Here is a 12,425-nt window from a genome sequence, read left to right as displayed (position 1 = left end):
TCTTATAACAACAACAACTGTGATACGCAAAGAGTCATCATCATCTTGGACAGTTTCCAGCCACTGGCTGGGTCTGTCGGGAACACAAGCCTCTCCATCGGCAGCACAATATGGAATGCATTTCTCTGCAAAGAAAAGTGAAATAATTGTCACAACAAGGAAGAAGAATAGGCCAAATGTGGATATAACTTGTGGAGGGGAAAAACTACAAGTGGTAAAGAACTTCAAGTACCTGGGAAGCATGATTGAAAGTAAGGGGGGAAACGCAATGGAAATAAATGAAAGGTGCAGAAAAGCAGGGCAGTTCTACAAATGCATTAAGGGGCTTATTTGGAGCAAGGAGGTGCCACAGAAATCCAAGGGAATTATATACCGAACCTACTTTGTCCCCATATTGGCATACGGAATTGAGACATGGGTAATGCACAAAAGCGACAAAAGTAGAATACAGGCTAGTGAAATGAGGTTCCAGAGGAGCAGGTTGAGTGTAACAAGACGAGACAGATTGCGAAATGCGTATGTGAGGGAAAGACTAAAGGAGGAACCAGTACAGGACAGGATAGAAAAATCAAGACTGCAGTGGTATGGACACATGAAGAGAATGGATGAGGGAAGAATTCCAAAGAGGATGTTTGATCTGCAACTGGAGGGGAAGAGGCCCAGAGGAAGACCAAGAGATAGATGGGTGAAGGGAGTGAAGGAATGTGTGACGAGAAGAGGAGAGAACTGGACGAAGGTGGAAGAGGGGCAATGGTGGAAAGACAGAACACGATGGAGACGCAAAGAGTAATGATGTTTATTGTGTGTCTCACCTTTTTACTGTGTTTGGTGTAGTAATAGCAGACAGAGAAAATGGCTACAGGCATTTTCACCATTCAGAACGCTAACGAACATTATATTACTGTACTCATCGTTTTAGAACTTTCAAATACTTTAAAAATGTACGGCGTTACATTTAAAACGACCATATTTGCTTGTGCACTTTGGTTGATCTAACAGTTAAGAGTAATATTTCTACCAAAAAACTGCGTGCTCACCTGCCCTTTATCACTTACCGCGTACTTTACTTTTTGGTCTCTTGAACTGTAAAAGAAATAAAATACGTATACGTTTTATGTGAGTCATACTGTATACTCCACAGATCGCTGCAGAGAGCGTGCAGGAAGATTCTTCAGTGGAAGTACATTTCCAAGAAACTTCCGCACACTCTTTATAGCAAGTAAAACAAGTAAGGACTCGTTGAAGGACACCGCTTTATCCATCCAGTGCGCATGGGCGAACAAGACGGCCGCCTACAGAGTAGCGCGCGCGCAGGATGTCGCAGTGTTAGCGAAACAGAAATTGTGTTCGTCTCTCCGCGCGGCAGCAGCCACAACGAAAAGGACGCGAGGGAAAGTTTTAAAGAGATGAATTTGCGGCGATATTTTAAAAATTATTTCTGCCGTTTCTGTCCGCCCCCGGTAGTGACGCGGCCCTCAGCCAGCGCGCGCAACACGTTGCAGTCGTCTCTCTGCAGAGTGCTGCGGTCCGTCTGAGCACGGACGTGTGATTGGGCACAGGGCGGGATGAAAGCGGGGCTAATTCATTCGGCAGCCTCTCCGCTATGACTGGCTGCCTCCCCCGCATCAATCAGGCCGCCGTGTGACGTCATGCGTGGCCCGTTCCCTTCCGGCTGGCCGCACGCGTTAAGCCCTCCCGGTCGGATTTCCGCCAATAGCGCGGCGCGCCCGACGCCTGCTTCCGGAAAATTTGCTTCCTCTCATCGTCCCACACCGCCTACGCACCTGCCTCTCGTAATGAACGTTTTTCACATTATTACCTTTTTACGGCCTTACGCCCACAGCTACGGTTTTCACTAATAAGCACGCCGGGCAAAAGAAAAAAAAATTGTCACTTACAGGTAGACAGTGGCCCCAATTTGGCGAGGAAAAGAGCCAAAAAAGCTTCTTCACGTGTTGCGTAAATAGCTATCACGTCCTTTAGTCGTCAAATGATAGAAACTGCAACTCTCACGTAGCCACTTTCAAGGGTATCCCTTTATTACCTTCAAATATTTCGAGAAGCGAGTAATAAGTGACTCTGTTTTCGCTCTGCTGTACTCACAGCATTCTGTCATCTCCTCAGATTTCTCCTCAGACTAGGCAGACATATTTCCCTCATACTTAACACAGTAATACGCGGTATTCTGGTGCATGGTTTAGCTGTTCTGACCATCTGAATGCATAGAGCATCGTTCAAATGGTCGTTTCCCTGGTTCTGCATTTTTTAAAGCGTTTATTACGATTTCGCTAGATGCAGTAGCTGTTTATTCTGTTGTGTTGACTGCTGTGTATGTACAGTGCGATCCATATCAATCTGAACTACTTAAACGTGTCATAACATTTTAACCAATAACGGCACATATTTGCAATTTCGGGAATTGATAATACACAATTATGAGTTTACATGGATGCATACATATACAGGGTGTTACAAAAAGGTACGGCCAAACTTTCAGGAAACATTCCTCACACACAAAGAAAGAAAATATGTCAAGTGGACATGTGTCCGGAAACGCTTACTTTCCATGTTACAGGGCATTTTATTACTTCTCTTCAAATCACATTAATCATGGAATGGAAACACACAGCAAGAGAACGTACCAGCGTGAATTCAAATACTTTGTTACAGGAAATGTTCAAAATATCCTCCGTTAGCGAGGATACATGCATCCACCCTCCGTCGCATGGAATCCCTGATGCGCTGATGCAGCCCTGGAGAATGGCGTGCTGTATCACAGCCGTCCACAATACGAGCACGAAGAGTCTCTACATTTGGTACCGGGGTTGCGTAGACAAGAGCTTTCAAATGCCCCCATAAATGAAAGTGAAGAGGGTTGAGGTCAGGAGAGCGTGGAGGCCATGGAATTGGTCTGCCTCTACCAATCCATCGGTTACCGAATCTGTTGTTGAGAAGCGTACGAACACTTCGACTGAAATGTGCAGGAGCTCCATCGAGCATGAACCAGATGTTGTGTCGTACTTGTAAAGGCACGTGTTCTAGCAGCACAGGTAGAGTATCCCGTATGAAATCATGATAACGTGCTCCATTGAGCGTAGGTGGAATAACATGGGGCCCAATCAAGTCATCACCAACAATGCCTGCCCAAACGTTCACAGAAAATCTGTGTTGATGACGTGATTGCACAATTGCGAGCGGATTCTCGTCAGCCCACACATGTTGATTGTGAAAATTTACAATTTGATCACGTTGGAATGAAGCCTCATCCTTAAAGAGAACATTTGCACTGCAATGAGGATTGACACATTTTTGGATGAACCATTCGCAGAAGTGGAGGCCAATCAGCTGCTGATAGTGCCTGCACACGCTGTACATGGTACGGAAACAACTGGTTCTCCCGTAGCACTCTCCATACAGTGACGTGGTCAACGTTACCTTGTGCAGCAGCAACTTCTCTGACGCTGACATTAGGGTTATCGTCAACTGCACGAAAAATTGCCTCGTCCATTGCAGGTGTCCTCGTCGTCCTAGGTCTTCTCCAGTCGCGATTCATAGGCTGGAATGTTCCGTGCTCCCTAAGACGCCGATCAATTGCTTCGAACGTCTTCCTGTCGGGACACCTTCGTTCTGGAAATTTGTCTCGATACAAACGTACCGCGCCACGGCTATTGCCCCGTGCTAATCCATACATAAAATGGGCATCTGCCAATCCGCATTTGTAAACATTGCACTGACTGCAAAACCACGTTCGTGATGAACACTAACCTGTTGATGCTACGTACTGATGTGCTTGATGCTAGTACTGTAGACCAATGAGTCGCATGTCAACACTAGCACCGAAGTCAACATTACCTTCCTTCAATTGGGCCAACTGGCGGTGAATCGAGGAAGTACAGTACAGACTGACGAAACTAAAATGAGCTCTAACATGGAAATTCAGCGTTTCCGGACACATGTCCACATTACATGTTTTCTTTATTTGTGTGTGAGGAATGTTTCCTGAAAGTTTGGCCGTACCATTTTGTAACACCCTGTATACATACCATACATAAAAAGACCTCACAGCAAATGAAAGAGGTGCCTTCCATCAGTATCGATGCATATCTGTACTCGTTTCATCATATTTCACGACATTCCGTGTAGTATAGCCTGGTCAATGTTGCTTATTTCGAGTGCTATGGCCCCACGGAGTCCTGCAGTAGTCCGTGGTCCAAATGGCTCTGAGCACTATGGGACTTAACATCTGTGGTCATCAGTCCCCTAGACTTAGAACTACTTAAACCTAACTAAACTAAGGACAGCACACAACACCCAGCCATCACGAGGCAGAGAAAACCCCTGACCCCGCCGGGAATCGAACCCGGGAACCCGGGCGTGGGAAGCGAGAACGCTACCGCACGACCACGAGATGGGGGCAGTCCGTGATCTGATCTTGTACACTCTGCTATTAAGACGCCGACACAACAATAAATCCGGGGTACTATGTCAGGTCAACGCGGAGGGGAGCAAGACGGGCGAACACCACAAATTCTTCGAGATTACAGGGAAGCGTTAGACGTGTGACACGTTGATACGTCTCGCTGGAAATAACCTTCTGTAAGTTCGACGCCATCCAGGTGGTCACAAATATACTGAAGATGCCCGTATAAACTGTAGAGTCTTCGGTCGTATTAAAGAAAATGGGGACAACAAGCCTGAAAGCTGACACGGTGCACCACACACTCCAACCGTGAAGGATGTGGAGGTTTACTCTAGCCCAGGATCTGCTGTTATGTGTGTCGGTGTAACCTCACAGATGGAACCATGCCTCATCTGAATGTCTGGACACTGAATAAGAAATCCCTGAAACAGTCATCGGTAACGCACTTTTTCCTCGCGATCTGTTTCTTGCAATGCTTGCATCATGTGCGCTCTGTGTGGTCGCAATGCCGATTTCTTCGCAGCTCTCTGACGTGTGCCGGCCGCTGTGGCCGAGCGGCTCTAGGCGCTTCAGTCCGGAACCGCGCTGCTGCTACGTTAGCAGGTTCGAATCCTGCCTCGGCGTCGATGTGTCTGATGTCCTTGGGTTGGTTAGGTTTAAGTAGTTCTAAGTCTAGGGGCCTCATGACCTCAGATGTTAAGTCTCCCATAGTGCTTCGACCCATTTGATCTCTGACGTGTGTAATGCCTATCTCCTGGCTCAATTGACGCTACATCTTCTTTGGAGTTCTCAAGCATCTTTGAACATCAGCAGTAACCTCTGCACTTAACGAATGTCTGTGTCTACCACTGTCACTGTTTAGTACACTAGACGTCTTCACGTCCCTTGCAATCGACGAAACTGTTGCCTTTGTTGGAACGTCACGCACATTAAATTCTTTCCCGAATGTCCATTATGGCGCAAGCAATGAGTCTGTCTTCCAATATGTTTTCTCAATAAAAACACAGTCTCGACGTATGTAGTGCATGTTTCCGCCTGCAAAACAAGGCTATCGAATCACAAATTTGCTCGTTATTTCCACCGTCAATTAGGGCGGTTCACAAACAACAACTCAAGTACACATGTGATTCCAAAAACGTTATCGTGGAAGTAGGGGCCAGGAGGTGCTGGTGAAATAACACACACTGCTAAGGTTATCTTTTTATTTTGAAAGGCTTTCTCAATAATAAATTTTTAAGTCTGGCATTTAAAAAAAATTTCAAAAACAGTTTCGAATAGCCGACAAATTTTCTTTATGAAAGGAGATTGCCAGGTATGACGTTAACAACTTCCCAATGGTATGATTTTAAACTTGTTATATCTGTAAGAGAACAATTTAAAAAAACACCTTTAAGTAGTTAGTTTGTACTAAAGCTAAAATAGTTGTCTCTCGCCAGTTAAATAACTTACATTACCCCTGTCAGTTGTTACAAGATAATAAGCCAGCACACAAACCTTCACATTAAAGGCAGCTCCCAAAAAAATTTTCCTTAGCTCAATGAGGGAGTGAGACGTGTAAAGGGGCCCAAATCACAATAGGCGGAATAGTTATTGGTGGTCTACAGGGCCACAGCAGATCAGCCCCAAAACTTCCATTACAAGTCACCACGTCTCCGAGTTACCCAAAACCAGAAGATGTAGCAAGGGCGGTGCCTGCACAGAATCCGAACCACAGAGACACGCAACACCGACCCTAAATCACCCAATAAAGGTATGAATGAAACGGCCCGATCAAGAAGCAATTACCACATTCCCGCGGACAGACAAACGGAAACTGTGGTGGGAAGAGTCCAACAAAACCACTGGTGAAGAAACTCATACACTTCACTAGAACTTGAGGAATCCTTTATTTATTTACATAAAAACAGTACTCAACTTCTCACACTCCACGACAGCGCCGGGAACACGTTGCACTTCCTTATGCTCGTCAGAGCCCACCGCTGCCAGTGATTTCAACGGCCGATAATAACACATGCTGTCCCACGCGCTGGTCTCCTGCACCACGGCTTCTAAGATTCATAAGCCACGTATATGCGGGCAAGGCAGCCCCTGACAGCCAAGTGGTCGGCCGAAGCACGTGGCGAGCAGTTGAAGAGCCCCAACAGCAGGGCCCCGCTCGGGCCACCACCTCTCTCGGTCACCGCCCAGTACGTACTCCTCGATCGACACGCGACCGTACACTTCCTCCATCTCCCACCAGAGGGCGGTAGCGATCCAAACAGCGCGCCAAACCTAAAGCGCCACCGCAAACACTAGACGCGAAGCGAAAGCACTCCGCCTGGCGCGTTTTTCGAAGATCCGGACACAACTACGGCTCAACACAGTCGTAGACTGCACAAACCAGAACCGACGATGCAACAAACGAGCTAACACGAACCGAGGAAGCGCGGTATTAAACCGGACAAAGGACCCCATGCGCAGAAACAACAATCAGCTTGCCAACAACCGATGGTATTTCTGAGTCTCCGAGAGCTACTTCCCCGTTTCTACGAGTTTTAGGAGGGAAATTATGACCCACTGAAGAAGTTGAGGTTTATATGGATCGCCCTGCAGCTGATAACTAGGGATGGTAAAGTATTGCTCACGCCTCTCTAACCACCATAAATTCTCAAGCTTTTTCCCACATAGCATGTCTCATAATGTTGTTGTTGTGGTCTTCAGTCCTGAGACTGGTTTGATGCAGCTCTCCATGCTACTCTATCCTGTGCAAGCTTCTTCATCTCCCAATACCTACTGCAACCTACATCCTTCTGAATCTGCTTAGTGTATTCATCTCTTGGTCTCCCTCTACGATTTTTACCCTCCACGCTGCCCTCCAATACTAAATTGGTGATCCCTCGATGTCTCAGAACATCTCCTACTAACTGATCCCTTCTTCTAGTCAAGTTGTGCCACAAGCTCCTCTTCTCCCCAATTCTATTCAATACCTCCTCATTAGTTATGTGATCTATCCATCTAATCTTCAGCATTCTTCTGAAGCACCACATTTCAAATGCTTCTATTCTCTTTTTGTCTAAACTATTTATCGTCCACGTTTCACTTCCATACATGGCTACACTCCATACAAATACTTTCACAAACGACTTCCTGACATTTAAATCTATACTCGATGTTAACAAATTTTTCTTCTTCAGAAACGATTTCCTTGCCATTGCCAGTCTACATTTTGTATCCTCTCTACTTCGACCATCATCAGTTATTTTGCTCCCCAAATAGCAAAACTCCTTTACTACATTGTCTCATTTCCTAACGTAATTCCCTCAGCATCACCCGACTTAATTCGACTACATTCCATTATCCTCGTTTTGCTTTTGTTGACGTTCATCTTATACCCTCCTTTCAAGACACTGTCCATTCCGTTCAACTGCTCTTCCAAGTCCTTTGCTGTCTCTGACAGAATTACAATGTCATCGGCGAACCTCAAAGTTTTAATTTCTTCTCCATGGATTTTAATACCTACTCCGAACTTTTCTTTTTTTTCCTTTACTGCTTGCTCAATATACAGATTGAATAACATCGGGGATAGTCTACAACCCAGTCTCACTCCCTTCCCAACCACTGCTTCCCTTTCATACCCCTGGACTCTTATAACTGCCATCTGGTTTCTGTACAAATTGTAAATAGCCTTTCGCTCCCTGTATTTTACTCCTGCCACCTTCAGAATTTGAAAGAGAGTATTCCAATCAACGTTGTCAAAAGCTCATAATACTCGCTTCTTACATCACGGTTATGTGATGACTTCCCACTAATGAAGGCATAAGGTGAATGAACAGTGGATGTTTTGCATTCCATTTACAGTGAACAGCTCTGTGGCAAGCTGTAGTACTGGAACACCATAAGATCAAGGGCGCCCATACCCATATACCTATGGGCAAGGGGCAAGGGGAAGGGGCAGTCCCCTCCCCCTCCCCCGGTTGCCTCTCAGAGAAAGGAAAAATATAATGTATTCAGGTGTTTTTCTTCCAAGAAAGCGATGTGAAAGTCAGTATTACACAGATTTTTATCATGGTAAGTTCTGAAAATATTTTATGGCTATTTATAAATCACCATTCGTCTTTCAAAATATTAAAAACACCCCCCCCCCCCCTTTTCCCCATCTAAGCCTCCTAGATACTACCATACGACTGCCCTTGCGTAAAATGCACGAGAATAAAGCTCGTGCTACTTCTTTTAATAGTGACCATTTGATTCACTTTCTCAGATATGGTGCATGGGAATCTAAAGAATTTGCTTATTTCGGTAAGAATCTTCAGCGGAGACATTGCTATCCCTAGTAATAACTACTTTTATCGAACCTTTCTGTTTACACCGTCGTTAGACTGGGTTACTGATGTATGAGATGATGTTTGTATAGTATCAAGTTCGGCTAGTCTACATAGCGTCTGGCTGCTGTGTGTAACGAAAATTTTACATCAGTACTTGCGGGCTACTGTGAACGGTGATAAAGAGGCGGGCTGTGAATACTTTGTAGTCAAAAATAAGTATAAATATTTTCCGATATTATGCTGTTTGGTGTATTTCATTATTTTTATTTATTTCGGTGCGTGTATAAATTCACATGCAGAGTTGCCCTTCAAATGAAAACTGGAGAGTAAAGGTACAGTGTTGTTTTATGCAGACGCGATGTTACATCTAGCCTTCAAAAACCACGCGCAAGTTCTCATATTCTCTCGCTTGCTAAGAGGAAACTATTAGTCAAATGATTCAAATGGCTCTGAGCACTATGGGACGTAACATCTATGGTCATCAGTCCCCTAGAACTTAGAACTACTTAAACCTAACTAACCTAAAGACATCACACACATCCATGTCCGAGGCAGGATTCGAACCTGCGACCGTAGCGGTCGCGCGGTTCCAGACTGAAGTGCCTAGAACCGCTCGGCCACAATGGCCGACGAAACTATTAGTCCTACAGAAAATTCATAGTAGTTAAATTTTGTACTGGGATATCTTTTCAAGATATTAAAAAAAAAGTACAAAAGTCACTTTCAAACGTACGTCCATTCTCACACTCAGTACTCATCGATCAAGAATTCTGGTATGTTCTTCATCGCACTCCTTCCACCCACTGAACAAAAATTTGTTACTGCGCGATTTATTTCCTACATGCTACCTTTTCTGGTCTTCATTGTCTGACTTACGCGAGCGCTTACAAGGTGTGAAATTGACGTTTGTGTAAATATTTTCTGGAACATTGTTCTACGAAAACAGCGATCTCAGATGTATCAATAAAATTTATTAAAAAAGTCTTGATCGCTTTTTTATGACCGGTTTCGACCTATTGTACTTGGATCATCTTCAGACTTTGTACTCTACTAAGAGAGTAGTAAACCAGCTTAGAGATAGCAAAATCATCATAACAATAAAACGAAATAGTTACGAAATTTAATTACTATAAATGGTGACAGGAGCTAGGCTGGCTGAACAGGCTGCTCTAGAGAGATGTAATCGACTACTGAATGAGGCTTAGTTGCTCGGGGTTAAAAGTGGAAGTCCCGCCCCCTGACTCTAGCATGGCGTCATTACTGGCCAATAGCGATGAAACGTCAGTATGCGATCAGGATCGATTTTAGCAAATTGGTATTCGTCAGGCATCTGAATACGAAACTAATGTGCTTGTAACGGGGTAAGTTCGGATCGAATTGTCAGCGTAATTAGCGTTAGCATAACGTTCACAAAAATCGTTTTTCTTTCGTTACATTCATTGGCACATTTAAATTATTAATTTAACGAAATAGGCGATTGTTGTGGTTAATAGCCCAGTCAACAGAGACAAAAAATGTCGAATATCGGCAATAGCCCGTGTAATGGGAAATTTTTGTACAGTGGTAGGAAGGAGTGCCAGGGACAAAATACTATAAATCCTGACTGGTTAGGGGTGGAGTTGCGTTTGAAGGTCAATTTTGTATGACTTTATTAAATAACACGAAAACAATGGCCTTCAGCAAAAAATTATCCCAGAGCATAATTCAATTACATTAAATTTCCTACGAAGGTTTCTGTACATATTTTCTGTAGGACCAATAGTTTCCGCGTAGCGAGGGAGAGAATATGAAAATCTCGTGCGTGGTTTCTGAAGCCCAGGTACAACATCGATAACGACAGCTGAATCAACAGTTTAAAAAAAATGGTTCAAATGGCTCTGAGCACTATGGGACTCAACTGCTGAGGTCATTAGTCTCCTAGAACTTAGAACTAGTTAAACCTACCTAACCTAAGGACATCACACACATCCATGCCCGAGGCAGGATTCGAACCTGCGACCGTAGCGGTCTCGCGGTTCCAGACGGCAGCGCCAGAACCGCGCGGCCACTTCGGCCGGCAATCAACAGTTTACCATAATCTGACCTATTACACGATCAGCATGAAAAATCTTGAGAATTTCATCAGAAAGGCGACAGATGCTAGAATCCGCTGAAAATTTACACGACTCCTTCTTCTTGAAAGGGGCGTCGTGACACAGGAAACGTTCTCTCTTACACTGGTGGGCACCTAGGCAGAATAGGAAATCTCTGAGGAAAGAAGGCATTATCTGTTGTCACAACACATAGGACTTGACCACTACTTTTCTCAGTAGTTGTAAGGAGACCTATGTTTTGGCGTCGGAGGCTTCCTCAGGACCGCTCACTCCGATAATATAAAGCTCAGGAAGGCAAATGTCTCACCCCGTTCCTCTTCTTGAGGAGTTAGCGACTGCAGTTAGGTGGCACGTTTGGAAGACGCCAATGGTTATCGCTTCAAGCACTGTACGCGTCGCGTAGTAACAGAGTTATAATTTTTACTACTTTGTAGAGACTCGTAATGACGCTCGCGATAGAGCACCGCCGCCTTAACGCAACGGGAACAACTGTTTTCTGGATGCTGCGAGGCATCTTTGACATCGCCGTATGGTAAGAATACGTTGCAACAACATTACTTTCCCACATCAACCGAACATTCATGAATGCAATGATCTTCCTGATTTCTCTCCCATCTATATCGTAAACTATCCCAGAGGAGCAGCAGAACGTTGATCGCCATTCTGTAAGCACTTTATTTGTGAGTCATCAGTCATCTGACTCGTTTGACGCGGCCCCCAAAAAAGTCCCTCTCCTGTGCCAACCTCTTCACCTCACGTCTTCGCTTCCAACCTACGTCCTCAATTATTTGCTAACCAAGGACGCTATTTCCTGTTATCTTAACAGATGTACTAACATCCTGTTCCTTCTTCTCGTCATTTTTTTCCATGCATTCCTTTCCTCGCAGATTCGTCGGAGAATCTCTCAATTCCTTACCTAGTCAGTCCATATAATTTTTTAAATTCTTCAATAGCACCACATTTCAAGTGATTCTTTTCTCTTCTATTCCAGTTTTCCCACAGTCCATGTTTCACTACCATACAATCCTGTGCTCCAAATATACATTCTCGGAAATTACCTCCTCAATTTTTAGGCCTCTGTTTAATACTACTTCTATTGGCCAGGAATACCCTTTCTGCCAGTGCCAGTCTGGTTTTTATGTCCTCCTTGCTCCTTCCGTCATAGGTTATTTTACGGTCTAGGTAATAGAATTCCTTAGCTTCATCTACTTCGTGACCATGAACCCTGATGTTAAGTTTCTCGCTGTTCTCATTTCTTCTACTTCTCATTACTGTCTCCCTTCTTCGATTTGCTCTCAGTCCATATTCTGCACTCATTACACTGTTCATTCCAGTCAGCAGATCCTATGATTCTTCTTCACTTTCACTGAGCAATGCAAGCAGAGAATCTTATAATTGTCATCCTTTCACATTGAACTTTAATTGGTATCTTGAACTTTTTCGGGCCGCAGTGACCGAGCGGTTCTAGGCGCTTCAGTCTGGAACCGCGCGACCGCTATGGTCGCAGGTTCGAATCCTGTCTCGGGCATGGATGTGTGTGATGTCCTTAGGTTAGTTAGGTTTAAGTAGTTCTAAGTTCTAGGGGACTGATGACCTCAGATGTTAAGC

The sequence above is a fragment of the Schistocerca piceifrons genome, chromosome 8 (assembly GCF_021461385.2).
Source record: "Schistocerca piceifrons isolate TAMUIC-IGC-003096 chromosome 8, iqSchPice1.1, whole genome shotgun sequence".
Lineage (NCBI taxonomy): Eukaryota > Metazoa > Arthropoda > Insecta > Orthoptera > Acrididae > Schistocerca > Schistocerca piceifrons.
This window is presented reverse-complemented; position numbering follows the sequence as displayed.